The following is a 20,354-nucleotide window of genomic DNA, read 5'->3' as shown; positions in this document are numbered from 1 at the left end:
TATTGTGATATTTAAAATATGGTAAAATGCAAATTAAAATATGATACAGCTGAATTGGCTGGATCTATCCAACTTTGAAGTGCACATACCCTCTACCTGGCAATCCTATTCTTTTATTTTTATCCCACTATTTTTTTTTTTTTTATGTTCTGGAGCCCTGATGGGGCAGTGGTTAAGAGCTGTGGCTGCTAACCAAAAGGTCAGCAGTTCAAATCCACCAGCTGCTTCTTAGAAACCCTATGGGGCAGTTCTACTCTGTCCTATAGGGGTGCTATAAGTCAGAATCGACTCCATGGCAATGGGTTTTCTTAATCTGTGTTCTACAGAAATTTTAGCACAAATGTGTAAGAGAAATATACAAGATATTCATTGCAGCATTGCTTGTAATAGCAAAAAACAAAACAAAAAAACAAAATCAGCAATCTAAATGTCCCATTAATAAAGGAATGGATAAATAAATTATAGTACATATAAAAAAAATTTTTTTTACATATAGTGAAATATGATGTAGCCATTAAAAAGAATGCAGATCTATATGTGATGATTTAGAAAGATTATATAATATAATGTTCCCTGAGAAACATAGATTCCAGAAGAATATATATAATATGATCCTATTTTCATAAGAAATGAATTTTTTTTTTAAATATGTATATGGAAACCCTGGCGGAGTAGTGGTTAAGTGCTATGGCTGCTAACCAAAAGGTTGGCAGTTCGAATCTACCAGGTGCTCATTGGAAACTCCATGGGGTAGTTCTACTCTGCCCTATAGGGTCGCTATGAGTCAGAATCGACTCAACTGCAGTGGGTTTGTTTTTTTTGTTTTTTTATATGTATATACACATGTATATATAAGGACATACACGTTATGTTTGCTAGTATGGAGGAAGGGAAGCATTGTTTCTCTAAGTATGGTCTAAGGGCAGCCTGCATTAGGAAATAACTGTAGTGCTTTTTAAAATGCAGGTGCCAGGTCTTGTGCCAATCCCCCTGAATCAGAATCACTGTGAATGAAGTATGGTAATCTACATTGCTAACAAGTTCCTCAACTGATTCTTATGCAAACTTAATGTTTGCTCTACTAGCTGACAGCAACAAATTGGTTCTTTGTGTCTCTTGTAGTGATTCGTGGTTAGAAAGGACAAGCTTCTTGAAGAGGTCTTGTATTTTAAATGGAGTCTCCCTAAGACAGAGCCATTTGTGTAGATCTGCTAGTGAAAGGTGAATTGGTCTGAGACAGAAAAATGACTGTCTCTGCTATACTCGAGTAAACCTGTCAATTAAATGAGCAATCCTTAACATAAAAATTCTTTCTATTGTTGAACTCCTCAAAAATAGTAGCAGATGAGATATTAATAAAGCAAAATTAAGTATTAGAACTTAACCTCAGTAAGGGGGAGCACTACCTTGATAGTCTTAGATGTATCTCAGAATGGGGAACTCTGAAGTGGGGTATTTGTAGGTCTTTGGAATCTACGCTCAAATGGTTTAAGATAGGTCTGTCAGGGCAGGGAACTGACTGACATTGGCAAAATTAATGCTATAGTTTAGGACTGGTAGACACAGGAAGCAAAGGTCTTGAAGAATAAACTGTTGTTTGATAAACAAGCTGTTTGCCCAGGTAAGCAAATGCTTGTCTCCAGTCTATTAGAACTTCCTGAAGCAGAGTTTGAGATTTTTTTTTTTTGGATTTGTTTTTTGTTTTGTTTACAGTCATATCTTTCCTAGGCAAAAGCTTCTTGGAATGAACAACTAAGTCATGATGACATAGGTGGGTAGAGTTTTATCTAAGTCATATTGACCCATGGTTTCAGTTCTCTCTCTTAATCTCTTTCTTATACCAAGATTGTAATTCAATTTTATAAATATAGCATATCGATACATCTTTAGTGGCTCCTTAGGGTTCCACTGAACATCTCAAAGATTTCTTCTGAAGCTTCTTGACCCTTGTAGCACTTGGTTTACACTTGTAAATGTTCTAATATAGTCTTCATTGCATTATATTGTGGATTACTTTTTCACATGTCTGTTTCCCTCATTGCATATGGCCTGTGGGAGTTTAGTACAATGTCTGATACTTGATAGTGAATAAATATTTGTTTAACTACATAGAATGTGTATCCAATCCAAGAAATTGGTGGTAGCATAGAAGATATTGTGTTGCTTCTCTAACACTCAAGAAAAGTCTGTAAGACTTCTTTGCCTCTCTGATGTACATCTGCATGGAGGCAAAGATGAAAGAAGGTTGGAAAACTTGACTACTTTGATCCTTTAAAGTGTATTTGCATAAAAGTTTTTTGAGAAGTAAATTATATGTTTCTTTGTACTTAGGGTAATGGCATGAAGGTTTTTCAGGTTAGTGTTTGACATTTCTTTCTTTCTTTCTTCTTTTTTTTTTTTTAACTATATTATTCTTTTCAGTACCTCTGCAGTACATGAGTGATATCTAGACTCATCAGAAAATAAAGTAGGAAATACCTAACCTCAACACTACAAATTCTCACTAATCACTTCACTTCCTTTTGTAGAAACTATGAGTATATTTAACATTTATATCCTAGGTCCGCTTCTACCTAATGAAGGCCTGTAGTGTGTTTATGTTAACATGTCAATTAAATGAGCAATCCTTAAAATAAAAATTCTTTCTGTTGTTGAACTCCTCAAAATAGTAAAAAAAGAGATATTAATAAAGCTGAAATCTGTCTTTTGTCATAGCTGATGCCCTACTTATACTTCTGTCTTGCCTCTTGTGCTGTATAATTTTCTACTACCATGTTCTTCAAATCTCTTGAATTGTAACCCTTTGGAATCACATCCTACTACTTTCTGTTCTATTCTAATTCTACCCTAGTTTAGACTCTTGTTTCAATATTCATTCCTTCTTTAGGTCCTTAATTCATTTACATCCACAAAGTTGAATTTAATGAAGCAGGGTATGTTTGAAAGAGGAAGATAACAAACAAGCAAGGAAACAAACAAACCCGTGAACTACACCTGTAATAAGAAAGAATGTTGTATTTCTCAATTCACTGAGGATGAAAAATTGAGCCTGGTTATACACGTAGTATTGCACGATATGTGAATACTAGCCAGAGTAGACTGTGGTGTTGTAACCCCATCCAAGGATGGTTCTGGAGGACAGTGAGGAAAGAAAATCTTTCCAGTGGGATTAAGTCAGAGCAGTATTTCTTGTCTGCTTTACTTGGAAAGTGAGCTATCTTGAGGTACAGATCTATGCTATTTTATGACTCATGTTTGGCCAGAAGGTTGGGGACATAGAAGTAACAAGATTGGAGGATGAGTGATAAAACTTGGGAACTAAATGTGTGGATGGACTTCTTAAAATAGGCTCCAATTGTAAGAATAATTGTTTCCCATATTAATACTTAACAAATGCCCCATTGTGAAGGAATAATCAGATAGTCAAGGTGACTGATTCTAAGGTTGTCAGTTGATCTCTTTCTTCAGATATCACAGTTCTTGTTCAACTGGCTCATGGACAAAGTGGCTGTATTGGAAGTTCATTGTTATACATGGACTTTAAAAACACGAACCTCCTGTTATCAAGGCTACTTTGATTACTGCTACTGCTAGGATCCCAATCTGTCAGCAGCAGTGACCAACCTTAAGATATCATGCCCTAGCGGGGAACTAGATAGTTACTTCATGGCAGGTTGATTATATTGAATCTGTTTTCTCATGGAAAAAAAGTTATTTGTCCTTATGGAACAGACATTCTGAATCTGAATTTAGAGTTGCCTTTTCTGCTTGCCAGGCTTCCATGTGCAATACTAAATGCTCTATTCACCATCATGATTTCCCTCACAATATTGCTTCTAAGGAACCTATTTTTTAGTGTAAGACTGTAGAAATGGACTTCGACTTCCCATAATGGAAGACTAGGTGAAATTCAAAATTTTCATGGACAACTAGGTATTATGGACAAAATCTTTTTTGAAAACCCCAAGAGTAAATCCAGCATTGAGGTTACTTCTTACTTGGAGGTATTGGCTTATTCTAGAAGAAGCATTTAATGAGCTGAACAATGATTTTTTACTGTCTCAGGGGACTAGTAGGATAAAAATTGGATACCAAGACCTGCCAAGGCATGGGAGAGGGCTCAGAAGATTCCCATGCTTTGGGTTGGGACCCCAAAAGCTTCGACCATAGGAGTAAGAGCAAGTTGAAAGTACATAAACCTCCCCCCTCACACTCACACGCACACACATACACATGGAATTCAGAACAGCCTCAAATCATAATTCCTGAAATTAGATTAAAGTAGCCCCTTAATGTCTGGTAATAAGCAAACAAAAACTACTCCATGGAGGGGGTAAAAGCAAACAAACAAATGAATTTCATTTTAGGCCTCAAGTTAATTCTACAGTACTTCAAATGCAATGTCTAGCAGAGAAGAAAAAATAACCGGACAGTTCCACAGCAGACTGAGACTCTCATTGAGAACAACTAGCAATACTGGTTAAAATTGTTTAAAACCTCTGTTTAAAGGCATCAGAGAACTTTCTGGCAAACAAGACTTCAAGGGCCAAAATTCCAGAGAAAAGACATGCAGAAGAGTTAACATAGCAGCCCTGAGATTCTATTCTTAGAAAGTTGACCCTTGACTGGCATCTGGAAACTTGGATTACAGGAATTTTCCCACCATTCTTTAGCTGGCAATGGTGGTTTACTGTGCATAAAATGTGTAAACAATTTGGTTTACTGAACATCTCCTTTGCTTCTTATAGTCTAGAATTTTGGTGTGTGCTAGACAGAGGGTGCCTACATACAAGGCCCAATAAAAATCCTTGGCACTGAGTCTGCAATGAGATTTCCTGGCAGACAACATTTCACACATGTTGTCACAATTTGATACTAGTGGCATTAAGCGCATTCTGTGATTCCATGGGGAGAGGATTCTTGGAAGCTTGTCCTTGGTTTCCTCCAGACTTATCCCCATGTACCTTTTTCCTTTGACGATTTTACTTTGTATTCTCTTGCTGTAATAAATCACAGCCATGAATATGTCTGTATGCTGAATCCTATAAGTCCTACTGAATCATCAAATCTGGGAGTGGTCTTTGGGACTCTGAAACAGAAGATAATCAGAGAAGGAGCAAACATCCAGCAGCCACTTCTTCCTTTAGGAAATTTGTCTTTTAAAATAAAATAAAATAAAAAAAAAATCTGGGTAGAGGGCCCAGGCAGAGGACTAATGCTGAGAATCAGAGAAACAAATTAGGGCAATCACACAGGACAAAATTTAAAAGTTTAGTGCCAGCAAGCCTATCAACACTTGGGAGACCTCAGATCCTAATGAGCTGGGAGATTCAGAGAAGCAAGCCTGATACTCTGTTGGTTTTCCTCTTAAGTATTTGCTGAGTTCTTGGACTACACAGAGCTGAAAGGTAGAAACTCGATGAAAGCCAGAGCAGAAGCTTTTTAAAATTGTGTTATGGTATTGAGGAGGTGAAAATTGGATTTCAGGAACAAGACAAGAATCTCCAATTCATCACTTCTATTCAACATTGTACTAAAGGGTCTACTCAGGGCAATTAGGTAAGAATATAATTAGTAAGAAGGAAGTAAAACTACCTCTAGTTGCAGATGATGTGAACTTATAAATAGAAGATAAAAAGAAAAAAGCTATTAAAAAGAATAAATGAGTTCAACAAACTCACAAAGTAGATGTACAAGATCGATATACAAAAATCAATTGTATTTTTGTATACTTGCAATGATCAAAAAATGAAATTAAGAAAACAATTCTGTGTACAATAGCATTAAAGAGAATAAAATACTTAGGAATAAATTTAACAAAATAAGTGCAAAACTTATACTCTGAAAACTGTAAAACATTGTTTAAAGAAATTAATGACCTAAATAAATGGGATAATATTCCATCTTCATGGATTAGAAGACAGTATTATTAAGATGGCAATACCCTCAAAATTTATCTATAAATTCAATACAATCCCTATCAAAATTTCAGCTGACTTCTGTGCAGAAATTGACAAAATAATAATAAAATTCATATGGAATTGCAAGGGACTCAGAATAGCAAAACAATCTTGAAAAAGGAAAACAAAGTAGGAGGACTTAAACTTTTCAAATTCAAATCTTACTACAAGTCTGCAGTAATCAGGACAGTCTGGTACTGGCATAAGGATAGATGTATAGATAAATGAAATAGAATTAAGAATCCAGAGATAAACCCACCATTCAGGGCCAACTGATTTTCATCAAGGGGCCTAAGATCATTCAATGATGAAAGAAAAGTCTTTTCAACAAATGGTGCTGGAAAAACTGTATAGCCACATGCAAAAGAATGAAGTTTAACCCTTACTTCAACACCGTATACAAAAACTGAAACAGATTCAAGAACTAAATTTAAGAGCTAAAACGATAAAACTCTTAGAAGAGAACATAACCATATATCTTCATAACCTTTCATTAAGCCATGATTTCTTAGATATGCCACCAAAATCACAAGGAACAAAAGAAGAATAAATTCGACTTCATCAAAATTAAAAACTTTTGTGCATCAAAGAATAACATTAAGAAAGTAAAAAACCAACCCACAGAATTAAAAAATTTTTGAAATATCTGATAAGAAACTTGTATCTAGAATATATAATGAACTACTACAGCTCCATAATAAAAAGAAATTACCCAATTAAAAAATGGGCAAAGGATCTGAATAGATAGTTACCTAAAGAAGACATAGAAATGGCCAAAAAGTACACGAAAAGTTGCTCAACATCATTAGCCATCAGGAAAATGCAAATCAAAACCACCCACTAAGATAGCTGGAATCTAAAAGACAGAAAATAACAAGTGTTGATGAGGATGCAGAGAAATTGGACTCCTCATGCATTGCTGGTGGTAATATAAAATAGTATAGCTGCTTTGGAAAACAGCCTGTCAGTCCCTCAAACGTTAAACCTGGAGTTACCATACGATCCAGCAATTCCATTCCTAGGTATATACCCAAGAGAAATGAAAGCGTAAGTCCACACAAAAACTTGTACACAGATGTTCATTCATAATAGCCAAAATTTGGAAACAATCCAAATGTTCAATGCCTGATGAATGGTAAATGTAATATACCCATACAATGAAATATTTTTTGACAAAAAAGAAGTACTGATACATGCTATATGCAGATGGACATTGAAAACATCAGGCTAAGTGAAAGAAGCCAGTGACAAAGAATTGCATTCTATGATTTCATTTATATGGAACATCCAGAATAGGTAAATCCATCGAGACAAAAAGTGATTGCCTAGGACTGGGGGTGAAGGAAGGGCCAGGGGAGGGGGTGACAGATAATAGGTAATGGGCTTCTTTTGGGGGTTGTGAGAATATTCTTAAATGGATTGTGGTGATGGTTGCACAACTCTCTGAATATCTGAAAGACATTGAATTGTACATTTTAAATAGGTAAATTGTATGGTATGTAAATTTTATCTTAATAAAGCTGTTTAAAAAAGAAACTTAATGAAGTAAAATATACATCTGCTACACCCCAGAAAAATTACATCATGGTGGCGTAATAAAAAATAAAATATTTAGCTGTCTAAAACAGGTTAAATATGATCAGTTTTCATCTATCAGCAAGTATTTTTTGAACACCTGTTGTTAGCTGCCATTGAGTAGACTCCAACTCATGGTGACCTTATGTACGATGAAACAAAATGTTACATGGTCCTGGTCCCGTGCCAGTCTCACAGTTGTCAGCATGTTTGAGTCTGTCATTGTGGCTATTGTGCCAGTCCATCTCACCAAGGATTGCTATCATCTCCCCCAAACTCATTGGCCCTCTACTTCACCAAACATGTTGTCCTCCTCCAGTGAATGATCCCTTCTGATGACGTGTCCCAAAGCAAGCTAGTAGGACAGTGTTATGTTGTGATCTAGCATATTGTCATTTAATGTGCTGTCTTGGGGATAAAAACATAAACCCCTTAAAGAATGACAGATTAATCCATCCTTGGAGTCAAGGAAATAGAGCAGAAGACATCTCAAGTTCCCTTACAATTTCGTGATTCTGAGAAAATGCAAAAATAGAGTAATTTTAGAAAATTGAGGAAAGCCTGGCTTTCAAGTCAGTAAACCTGAAATTGGCCCCAGGCAGTGAGAATAACTAACAAATATTAACATTGAAAGGACACAAGCTTGTTCAGTGGTTTTTGTGGGTTTTTTTCTTCCTTTCAATTGTTACTGTTGTCGTTGGGATCAAATAAAAAGCAAACACTTAAAAGCATCTTAAATTTTTAACCCAGCTTCTTTTTTGCCTAGGAATAATTCAATCACAAGATTTTTAGGTGGATCTGAGCCAAGTAAACATCCACATGGAGGAAATGGGGTGGGAGGGGGCAGCAGCTGCTCAGAGGTATTGGCAGTTGAGCAAGTAGAGGGGAACCCACGTGGTGGTGTGACAGTGGTGGCAATCCAGTGAAGAGTGGGCAGTGTGTCTACATGGGACAAGGGAAGGGGTTCAGGCTTCAGTAGTGGCTGGGTAGTGGAATCTCTTAGCCCAAATGGGGTGTGGAAGGTGTCCACATGGATTGGACAGTGGCAGTATCTTGATCTTGGGCAAAGTGTGAGCCAATTAACTTCAGGCAGAGTAGTTTTTGAGGCCAGTCTTTGAGGTTTGTTCAAACCCCAGGAGGGCACTTCTTAGCTCTTTCCCTGGTTCCATCTGGTGAACTATGGTTTAGCTTTAATTTTAGAGGCGCTGCTGTTTCGAGAGCATCCTTGGCATGAACTTTCGTGTACTCTATTTCAAATAAAGGAGTCTCTGGCTGGCAGAAATGGTTAAATACTTGACTATTAGCAGAAAAGTTGACAGTTCGAACCCTCCCAGAGGCCTCTTGGAAGACAGGCCTAGTGATTTGCTTTTGAAAGGTCACAGCCTTGGGAATCCTATAGAGCAGTTCTACTTTGCACCCGTGGGGTCGCCATGAGTGGGAATCAACTCGATGGCAACTAACAACATTTCAAATACAATCAGTTCCTTTGCAGGGAGCTTCTGAACTGTCTTTGGACTGTCTTGCCCTCTGGACAAAATCTCTGAGCCACTACTCTGGGTGCTGTGTGGGGTAGTAGCCTCTGATTTTTTTGGCTTGCTCCTCCTGGCATGGGACCTTTATCCTTGGAGCAAGGGTAGTTTGGGCCCCAGTATTCATGATCTGCTGACCTGGGATAGAGCCTCCATCCTGTGGGTGAGGGCTGGGTGGAAGAAGGGGGCCTGCCTCCAATTTCTGGGCTGCACTCTTCAGCCTCTTTGACTTGGAGTTGGAGGGGATGAGAAATGCTGCTGTCTGCCCCTGCTGGTGAGATACAGCAGCCCTTGATTGAGAAAAAAACTGAGGAGAGAAGAAACCCCATCTTGGCCACACTCACCTGGAGTGGAGTCTCTGTCAAATTGAGCTGAGGAGCATAAGGGAAGGAGAAGGTCATGGCTCAAATCCCACTCTCACTTTTCTCTCTCAGTTTCAGTAGATTTTCTTGAAAAATGTTTCTTCATTTGCTGTATGCCCTTAGGACAAGTTCCAGAGACTTTAAATGATTGTTTTTATTAATAGCTTTTGCCATCTGTGCTTGTATGCAAAGAAGTGGGTGCTCAGAGCTCCTCACACTGCCACCCTAAAAGTGGAACCTCCGTTTAAGTTTAGAAAACAAACTGCCATCAGCAGTGGCCTTATAAAAATGCCCTCTGGTCTCCTCCTATGAAGCCAGTCACTATACTTTAATGGTAACATCTTCAGCCAATCTTCAAAAGCATTTATCTCTGCTAATCTCACTGATTACCTTTTGAAAAAAAAAAGGATGGTGATCTTGTTTGCAAAGTTGAGGCTACATGATCAGAAACTTTTAGTTAGAATATACTTCAAAGACATAATGTTGGGATTCAAAACATTTCATAGAAGTTGGCCTTTAATTTAGATATGAAAATAAGAAATGATTGCTTTTTAGGGGCTATTTTACTGGTAAATTATATTGCGGCTAAAGATGTTGCTAAATTTTTCTTTTAAAACATCAAAACTGATAACTAAGTGTGACTGGCATCAAAGAAACTCTAGTACCAGGGCAACTGGATATGATTAAAAGCAAACAAACAAGCCAAAACAAAACAAAAAAACCAACCTATGCAGTGCTGCTCTCACAAAGTCCCTGTTTCCTTAATACCTTCTAGGGTAAGGGCCTCTCCAAAAAACCAAACCCAGGGCCGTCGAGTCGATTCCAACTCATAGCGACCCTATAGGACAGAGTATAATTGTCCCATAGAGTTTCCAAGGAGCGCCTGGTGGGTTCAAACTGCCCACCCTTTGGTTAGCAGCCATAGCATTTAACCACTACACCAAGCCCCCAAATGACCCAGTTCTGGTCATTTTCCACAAACGCTGTCATACAAAGCTAAAGGTCGTGGAATTCTTTCCCTCTGTACCTCAAGTCAAAGCTCTTGTAAGTTAGCATTTTGGGTAGTTTTTTCTTTAGCCTCGCTGTGAAATATTACAGCTGTAGGCTTCTTTTAAACTAAAATACAAGTACTCAACATGTAGAAGTCCAAAACGAGAAGGGCTAATTGTGGAGGTCCTTCAACATAGTAAAACAAAGATTAACATAAAATAATCAGAACAGCATATTTTCTGTGGATTTTTAAAGTTTTTTTTTTCATTTGAGTGCACATACTTCTGAAAGAATAAGCAGATTATCAAAATACATTCTTATAGTAACTCACTAGAAGTTAACTAAAATTAGATGATCAGGAAAATGTAACAGTATTTTTTATTGCCAAAAGTATTTGGATTGCTAAAACAAATCTGCTTAGGAATTTAAAATATGAACATTTACCCATTTTAGTAACGTTTTACACATCATATTTTAGAGCTCCAAATCTTGCAATTATACTTGTGCTGCTTTGGTAAATAGTTTTTCTTGTAGGAGTCCTACCCTGATCTGTCATAGTGAAAGAAAACTGGCCTTTTCAGGTTAAAAAAGATAAATTAGTATTACATGTTAAATAGACATTACTTTGCATTCCTTGCTGATGATTGTTAATAGCCTCACATATTTGTTGCCGAGTTGTAATTCATTTGTATGTATTATCTAGTCTTTTTTTTTCCAAATATTTGTGTCCATACATAGTTCATTCTATTCATACACATGTACTAAAGACTTCTCTGTACCAGTGACTCTGTTGGGCGCTGGGCTTGAAAAGGAGAGAGGGATGTGATTTTTTGTGCTAAGCGTCCTGATAGAGAAGCACAATGGGGGACAATGACTCATTTTGTCTAGAAGAAGACTATGATATGGTCTGATTGTCCTAAATACAAGAGCAGGAGTTTGACAGGGGAGTAGGGGAGAGGAGGCTTATGGAGAAAGGTTACTAGACAAAGGGAACTCAGGAGAAGACCTGGATGAACAAAAGACCATGACATGTTCAGAGCATTACAGGCATGCAGAGTTCAAGAGTCCTCATTTCTGACACCAATTGCAAGTTTGGGCATTCTGAAGAGCACCTTCAGTTTTGATAATTTGCTGGAAAGATTCACAGAACTCACTGAAAGCTGCAGTGGAAGGATGCAGGTTAAAATCAGCCAATGGAAGAGGCATGTGGGGCAGAGCACTGACTTTGGGTAATGGTGTGTGACAATATGCGTGGGTTACTGGCAACCAGGAAAGCTCCCCCAAGCCTTGGTGTCCAGAGTTTTCACTGGGTCTTGGGTGTCGTATAGACATAACTGGACTGCCCATGTGGCTGACCTTATCCTTTAGCCCTTCTGGAGCTTGAGTTGATACCTGTTGTAGAGTAAAAACATCACGTAGTAAGCAAAATAGAAAGTTTTATTCAGCATATATTCAAAAAGACAAAAGCGAAAGCAGACAATAATGCTGCCACAGCCACGCCTGCCCGAGTCCAAAGGATATCACAGAGCAGACAAGAGTGGGAAAACCAACAAGTATGCTGCCACAGCCAAGTCTGCCCTAGTCGGAGGAACATTGCAAGGTCATCAGTATATATTGACATTACAAATGATCAAAACCGTTGAAAGCTTTACCTTTTCACACATTGGCTAGAAACTGTGACACTACATTTTGAATTGTCTTTGTTAACAATCACTGGTACAGGTTTCAGTAACTATTAGTCAGGAGTGTCCTCACTGGTCCAACAAATCTTACTATTCACTAAATGCTAATAAAAAAGATAAGAGTAGAAAGCGTGTGGGTCTTTTGTGCTGTGTTTTATGATTTAATTATGTGAAATATTCCCTAAAAGATGTTTTCCAAGATTGTCCTAGATTTTGTCTTTATGCCTCAGAGCCCAGTTGATGTGTACTTGTGAGTCCTTTTGGGTCCTTGTGAGTCCAGTTCCAGCTGGGTCACATTCTAGGACAGGGAATAATGGCTTCAATATTATCTCCTAAATCACACCACGTGGCCTAAAGGCCTCACCATAAATCACATTGTTAGACTATTTGATGTGGCCCAAGGCCCCTAGGTAAACAAAGTCACTCTTTTCAGGCAAGACACTCCAAAGGCTTAGAGATTGCTTTCCAAGAGCTGAGGATAAAGGCCAGACCTCTCTTTGTTGTTGATAGCTATTAAAGTCGGCCCCTGAATTATGGCAACCCCATGCACAACAGAACAAAACACTGCCTGCTCCTGGGCCATCCCCATGATCAATTTCAGATTGAACCTTTGTGATCCATAGGGTTTTCATTGGCTGATTTTCAGGAGCAGATTGCCAAGCCTTTCTAGCCAGCCCATCTTAGTCTGGAAGCTCTGCTGAAACCTGCTCAGCATCGTAGCAACACACAAGCCTCCTCTGACAGATGGGTGGTGGCTGGACATGAAGTACCTTGGCTGGAAATCGAACTCAGGTCTCCCTCACGGAAGGTGAGAATTCTACCACCGAACGACCAATGCCTCAAAAACCTCTTTTGAGGTGAAGTTAATTCTTTATTACACAAGACATAAGACATCCAATCTGGCTGGAGAGCAGAGTGTATTAGAGGCTGGAAAGGTGGTCAGCAGCCAGATGGTGAATCATTGGTGGAGTAACAAATGAAGGAGTAATAAATGCCATTAACAGATGACATAGATCAGAAACATGCATGGAATCAACAGACATATTTCGCGAACTTGGTTTTCATTATTACTGCCTTCCACATCGTTCTGGGAGGACCAAAGTAGACCTATAATAAAACCAATAGCATAGGCAAAAGAAGGGTGAAGTCATGTCTGTCTGCTGGAGCAGCCGAGTGGGTGTTTCACAACAGTCCAAACCAGAAAATCTAATTGAGGAAAGCTACTTCGATTGAGTGGAAATTGGAGCAAAAAGGAAACCGTGGGCATCAGGGTTCTTGCTATCTAATAAAATGTAGAGCACCAAAGCCCTCCAAAAAAAATGGATATTTTTACCACTCCATTACGTGGTAATATGCCATAGCTGGCTTATCCTTTGCCTTAATTTTCATTACTTGCTTATAAGTTTTAGATTATTAAAAAAAAAAAATTACAGACTCAGAAAACTTGGGGACAAGAAAGATCTTAAATTTCCTTTAAACCAAAAACCAAACGCATTGCTGTCGAGTCGGTTCTGACTCTTGGTGACCCCTTGTGTTGCAGAGTAGAACTGCTCCGTAGAGTTTACTTGACAGTAATCTTTATGGAAGCAGATCATCAGGTCTTTCTCCCACAGCACTGCTGGGTGGGTTTGAATCACATTTTTAAGGGTAGCCCTCCGACTGCCTGCATGAGAAGCATTCTGGGCCCCCTCAGCAGAAATTTTGGTTCAGCAGATCTGAGGGGAGGGGTGGAGGAGCACAGGAGCCTGTATGTTAACAACTGTGTCAGTCTGGATCTACCTATGTGTCCCTTCAAGATATTGCACACTTGCAATTACTTACTTACCGTGATTGGTGTTTGTAAGCCGCAGGAGAACAAGAACTGGGAACTTGTGATTCACCGTGGTACCTGCAGTTGGTGAAGTATCTAACACCTAGGAGGCCCTCAATAAATATTAACTCTCCTGTTCTAACAGATTTCCTACATTCAAGGGCCTAGAGGGAGGGGCTGAGGGGTTTTGTGCTGTCATCTGGAGAGCCAGCCTTGGCCAGTTTGGCTAGAAGTTACCAGCTGCTGATAATCTTTTGCTTTATTTTTACCTTTGTTTTGTAATAAAAGTTCATTTCAAGAAATCCAGGCATGTCTTACTCAAGCTAAGGAGGAAAGGAAAATTTCCACACCTGCTGCTGTGCTTTGGTGGGAGCCTGGATCAGCCTTGGCCAGGTGACTCACTTGACACATTAAATGTGAGAACCAGTTCTTTAGCCCAAGCCAACACATATAGTTGGAGCAACAAAATAAATAGCAGTTAAATTACTTTCCTAGGGTTATATCAATACTCTGAACACACTGGCTCAAAATATTATCAAACTAACAGATGTGAGTTCTTTTATGGCTGGATCGATTTCCTGAACGATAAAATCAATTTGCATTGCTATAAACATCTATAGGTTACTACCCTCACCCTCCAACCCACCTTCTGCTAACCAGTGCTTCCAACCCTGGGCTTTAATGCATTTTCCACTTTTAACAGTTGAGTGATTGTACCCTAGATTGTCCATCTTCTTGTTAAAGAAACCCCAGAATGTTGTGCTTATTTTCATTTTGGTAGTTTGATATTTGTAAGTTGTCATGGATGGAATTGTGTCCCCCCAAAATATCTGTCAACTTGGCTAGATCATGATTCCCGTGTATGATTGTCTACCATTTTATCTTCTGATGTGATTTCCCTATGTGTTGTAAATCATCGCTATGTTGTAATAAGATGGATTAGTGGCAGTTATATTGATGAGGTCTACAAGATAAGATAGCGCCTTAAGCCAATCTCTTTTGAGACATAAAAGAGAGAAGCGAGCAGAGAGTCAGGGGAATCTCATAGCACCAAGAAAGCAGCGCCAGGAGCAGAGCACGTCCTTTGGACCTGAGGTTCCAGTACTGAGATGCTCTCAGACCAAGGAAAGACTGAGGACAAGGGCCTTCCTCCAGAGCTGGCAGAGAAAGAAAGCCTTCCCCTGGAGCTGGCACCCTGAATTTGGACTTTTGGCCTACTGGACTGTGCGAGAATAAACTTCTCTTTTTCAAAGCCATCCACTTGTGGTATTTCTGTTATAGCAGCATTAGATGACTAACACAGAATTTGGTACCAAGGGTGGGGTGCTGCTCTAACAGATACCTAAAATGTGGAAGCAGTTTTGAAATTGTGAACGGACAGAGGACCAGCAGCAGCAAAGGACAAGCAGCAGCAGCAAAGAAGCGGTAGTAGCAGAAGATCAGTAGCAGTAGAGAAGCTGCAGCAGCAGAACCAGGAGGCCAGTGCCAGACAACGCTGGAGCTGACCCATGGAGTGAGAGAGCTGAATGTCTGTGCACAAGAGACTTCCTGACGGAGTGGGATGCCTCTGAGCACTCATTGGTGGAGCTAGGCTTGCTGACCCACAGAGAGAGAGAGCTGAGTATCTTCCAGCCAAAGTTCACTGGCAGAGTGGGGTGCCTCCAGGCACTTATCAGTGGAGCTACAGAGCTTTGGAACACTTTCCCCAGCAGGACAGATGCGATTGTGAGGCCCAAAGAGCCTAGAGACAAGGAACACAGGAAGCCGAGCTGCCTCAGTCTCAAAAGGTATGGCCAGGACCTCTGGGGCTTCAAAGTGTGGAGTCAGGCCCTCTGGTGTTTCTAAGGGTGGAATAGCCACTCAGATGGACTAGGAGAACGGTGCCTAAAGTCGAGGGAGCAGAGTTACCATCCCAGTGGTCCTGGAAGGTGGAGCTGAAGCCCAGAGCAGAGGGGCCTCCACTCAGAATGCAGAGAGTGTGGCTAATACCTAGAGTCCGGAGGGCAAGGCCATTGTGTAAATGGTCTCAGAGGACACAGGATTATTTGCAAAGCCTTGAGCGCTAATGTAATGTGTTCTGCTGACTTGCTTGGTGCCTGTTATGCCCCCTTTCCCTCCAATTTCTCCTATTTGAATGGAAATGTCTAGGTTGTGCCTGTTCTGCCATTGTACCTTTGAAAGCAGATATGTCGTACTCTAGACTTCACAGATGAAGAGGAATTTTTGTGTTTTGGACTTGGAGATGATTTAAGACTTTTGCTATGATATTATTTGGTGAATATGTTTTACATGTGGCAAGGACATGAATTTTTGGAGGCCAAAGAGTGGAATGTCATGGATTGAATTGTGTCCCCCCAAAATATCTGTCAACTTGGCTAGATCATGATTCCCTTGTATGACTGTCTACCATTTTATCTTCTGATGTGATTTCCTTATGTGTTGTAAATCTATCACTATGATGTAATAAGATGGATTAGAGGCAGTTATATTGATGAGGTCTGCAAGATAAGATAGTGCCTTAAGCCAATCTCTTTTGAGATATAAAAGATAGAAGCAAGCAGAGAACCAGGGGAAGCTCATAGCACCAAGAAGGCAGCACTGGGAGCAGAGTGAGTCCTTTGGACCTGAGGTTCCTGTGATGAGATGCTCCCAGACCAAGGGAAGACTGATGACAAGGACCTTCCTCTGGAGCCGTCAGAGAGAGAAAGCCTTCTCCTAGAGCTGGAGCCCTGAATTCAGACTTTTAGCCTCCTGGACTGTGAGAGAATAAACTTCTTTGTTAAAGCCATCTGCTTGTGGTATTTCTGTTACAGTAGCACTAGATAACTAACACATAAGTCTACGTGTGTAAATGGTTTGTCCTCTTTGACTATAAATCAAGTCGAATCAGGTACTAACCTTACATATTGGAAACTGTTCTTTAGGTAATTTGGATACGAAACTTTTATCAGTAGTTCACTATGTATTTTTAATTTCTTTGATTGCTTTCTTTTAATGTTTTATTCTTGTACAAAAGCTTTATAATGTGTATATTTCTGATAATGGCCTCCATTTCATCATGTATCACTCTTTCATTGCTGGGATAAATAAAACATTCCATTTTTTTCTAGCTTTAAAAATAGATTTTCCCAAACGATAGTTAAGTCTAACTAGTAAAAAAGGTCTGCCTTGAGCATTATGCTCTTCTAAGAACTGTCTGTGTAGGATCAAATTGACAACAGCAACTTGAAAGATTAGATAGGAACCTTAGGGGGCAGTGAGTTTATGATAATGAGGGAAGAATAACTCACAAAAGGAGGGTGAGAATGGTTGCACAATTCGAAGATTGTAATCAATGTCACTAAATTGTACATGTAGAAACTGTTGAATTGGTATGTGTTTTCCTATGTATATTCTCAACAACAATAACTAAATAAATAAAAATTTAGAAAAAAGTTTTTAATGTTTAATGATAACCTGTTTGGAACTACTTATAGATATATATGAAGTATACACATTGGTATCCAGTTATTTAAAGTTTGTTAGATAATGACTTGTTATTTCACTATTATTTTATCTCTGGTCTTCTTAATTTTAAATTAAATGTTTGAACCTATTTATAAATTCTCGATTCATTCAGACTGAACCAACTTTATCTTTTTAAAAAGTGAATATTAACGATTTTTATCATTGTTTTGAATGCCTTTAAAATTCTAATAGGGTGTCTTCTGCTATTCCCTTTTTTATTATCATCACACACAAAGTACTCATTTTTTTAATTTAACAAATAATTTTTAAAAATTGAAAATTAGGCTCGAGATTTTATGTATCAAAAAATTTCCCACCCCTCTTCTTGAATTATTCCTGTCCCACACTGCTTCTTTGTTTATATCAGTATGTGAATTTTCTTTTCTTGTCTAATGAGTCAGTGGAGGTGGAAATAATAATTGATTAGTGAGTATCAGAGTCATTCTAGAAAAAAAGGTGCTGATATTAAGATGTTGATGATGATGATGGCAGTATTGTATGATAGTCTTATTCACTTCTTTTTCTGGAAAAATCTCATTATTAATTTGTCAAGAGATTGGGCTGGAGACTTTAACTGGTATTTAATTTAATCTAATTTAGTGAACATGTTAACATTTAGTCTTCTCACACAGGAACAAGGCATATGTCTTCATAAATTTCTTTTTTCTCTTTCTATTAGGGTTTTGTTTTTCTCTCTAAGTAAATCTCTTCCGTTACGACATGAAATCATTAATCATGTTAAAAAATCATTCGTAACTAATATATTTCATTTTTATTAAACAACTTAATGTGTAAATGAAACATTTGATATCCAATATGAAAAACAAGAATATACAATACCATGTAAACATAGATCTGTATTTGTGGGAAAAATTGGAAAGAAATACATGAAAATAATTATTTTCTTTTTCTTTTTCCCTTTTGGTAAAAGCTTCTTTAATGATATTATTTAATTCTTATTAAAAGAAATTAAGCCAACATGGTGAATTTTATAAAATCTCTTCTAAGATACGATTTTTACTCTTTTCCTCTTGAAAGCATGATGACTTGCTCTGTTTTACTTTGCATTCCAGGAATAAGCACTGTGAGGTCCCAAAGGCTAACTCTTTTAAGGTTTTCTTAGGATTTGATTATTTTTTACATTTTTCATTCACCGGGATTACTATGTTTTCTATTTTCTTGCTTTGTTTCATCAGCTTTAATATTGTATTTATAATATTATGTGTGTTATGTATTATACACGTGCCTGTCAGTTTGTTGTACTGTGGGGACTTGCATGTTGCTGTGGCGCTGGAAGCTATGCCAACAGTATTCAAATACCAGCAGGGTCACCCATGGTGGACAAGTTTTAGCTGAGATTCCAGACTAAGACAGACTAGGAAGAAGGACCCAGCAGTCTACTTCTGAAAAGCATTAGCCAGTGAAAACCACATGAATAGCAGCGGAACATTGTCTGATATAGTGCTGGAAGATGAGCCCCCAGGTTGGAAGGCACTCAAAAAATGACTAGGGAAGAGCTGCCTCCTCAGAGTAGAGTCGGCCTTAACAACATGGGTGGAGTCAAGCTTTCAGGACCTTCATTTGCTGAAGGAGAACAATGATTGTGAGGATGGCACAGTACCAGGCAGTGTTTCATTCTGTTGTACATGGGGTTGCTATGAGTCAGAACCGACTCCATGGCACCTAACAACAACAAATAGTCATCTTCTTCTAGATAGTAATAAAATTTGTTAGAATATAAGAAAATGACATTTCCCTGATTTTTCTTCCAACTTTTGGTAATAAATTTCAAACATTACTGAAAAGTTAAAAGAGCACAATGAACGCTTTTAATTCCCTTCCTAGAATCAATAATTATGAATATTTTGCCATGTTTAATTTATATACATGTTTTATATATACAAATTATATCCCCTGTATTTTAACTTTCTTTTACATTCGTTTCCTCTTCATTTATTAATTTACTCTTCAACAAATATTTATTATGCAGCAGATAATTCTACTAATTGGTATTTTCTTTTCCTCTTTATTTTGAGCTAATAGGCATTCTGTTTTTAAATTTCTTACAGAATCAACTATTGATGTTATTTATTAATTGTATTTTTTCTTCTCCTTAGTCTCTATGTCTGCTCTTAATTTTGTTACTTCTCCTTTCCTACTTTCTCTGCGCTTGAAGTTTTTTTTTTTCCCCCCTCTAAGTACTTCAGGTAGGAACCAAGTTGATATTTCTTCTTCTTTCTTACTAATAGAAATCTGTGGAGCAATAGAGTTTTCCTTAAAGTTCTGCTTTTGCAATATCCCATATAAAAATATACATCTCGTCGGACATTTTGAAAATTCTTCTTTTATCATATACAATTTTATTGTGATCTGAGAATGCGGTTGTTTAATTTCTGCCTTTGTGCATTTCCCACTTAAATCTTTGCACCCTAAAATAAGTTACTTTTTGTGAAAATTTTATGATAACTTGTAAGTTTTTTTCTGAGTTGATTATTACAACATTATTTATTACACTATTCGACTCTTTGTTTTTAAGGAGACATTTATCTATATGCATATTTTGTCAATATTCTGATAATGGAATATTGAGGGGTTTAACTATTTTTTTATTTCTATTTCTTTGTGCATTTCTGGCAGTTTCTATTTTTATGTATTTCGTTACTCTCTTGTTTGAACACATCATTTCAGTATTGTTAGGTTTTCTCTTTTAAATAGATCCTATACAATCATATAGGGAGCTTGTTTACTTCAAAATGCTTTTGCTAAGAAATCTTGTCTTCACTTTGCATTATCATGGTAGTAATCTCTACTTTTCTTATATCAATTCAGGCCTAATAAAATTTATATCATCCAAATACGTAGCTTCTCTAAGTATATTGGTTTAAAGGTGGCTCTTGAAATCATCGGGCTTGTTGGATTTCTTTTTAATCCAGATACTT

Source organism: Loxodonta africana, chromosome 8 (genome assembly GCF_030014295.1).
Source record: "Loxodonta africana isolate mLoxAfr1 chromosome 8, mLoxAfr1.hap2, whole genome shotgun sequence".
Lineage (NCBI taxonomy): Eukaryota > Metazoa > Chordata > Mammalia > Proboscidea > Elephantidae > Loxodonta > Loxodonta africana.
Note: the sequence above shows the minus strand (reverse complement) of the source record.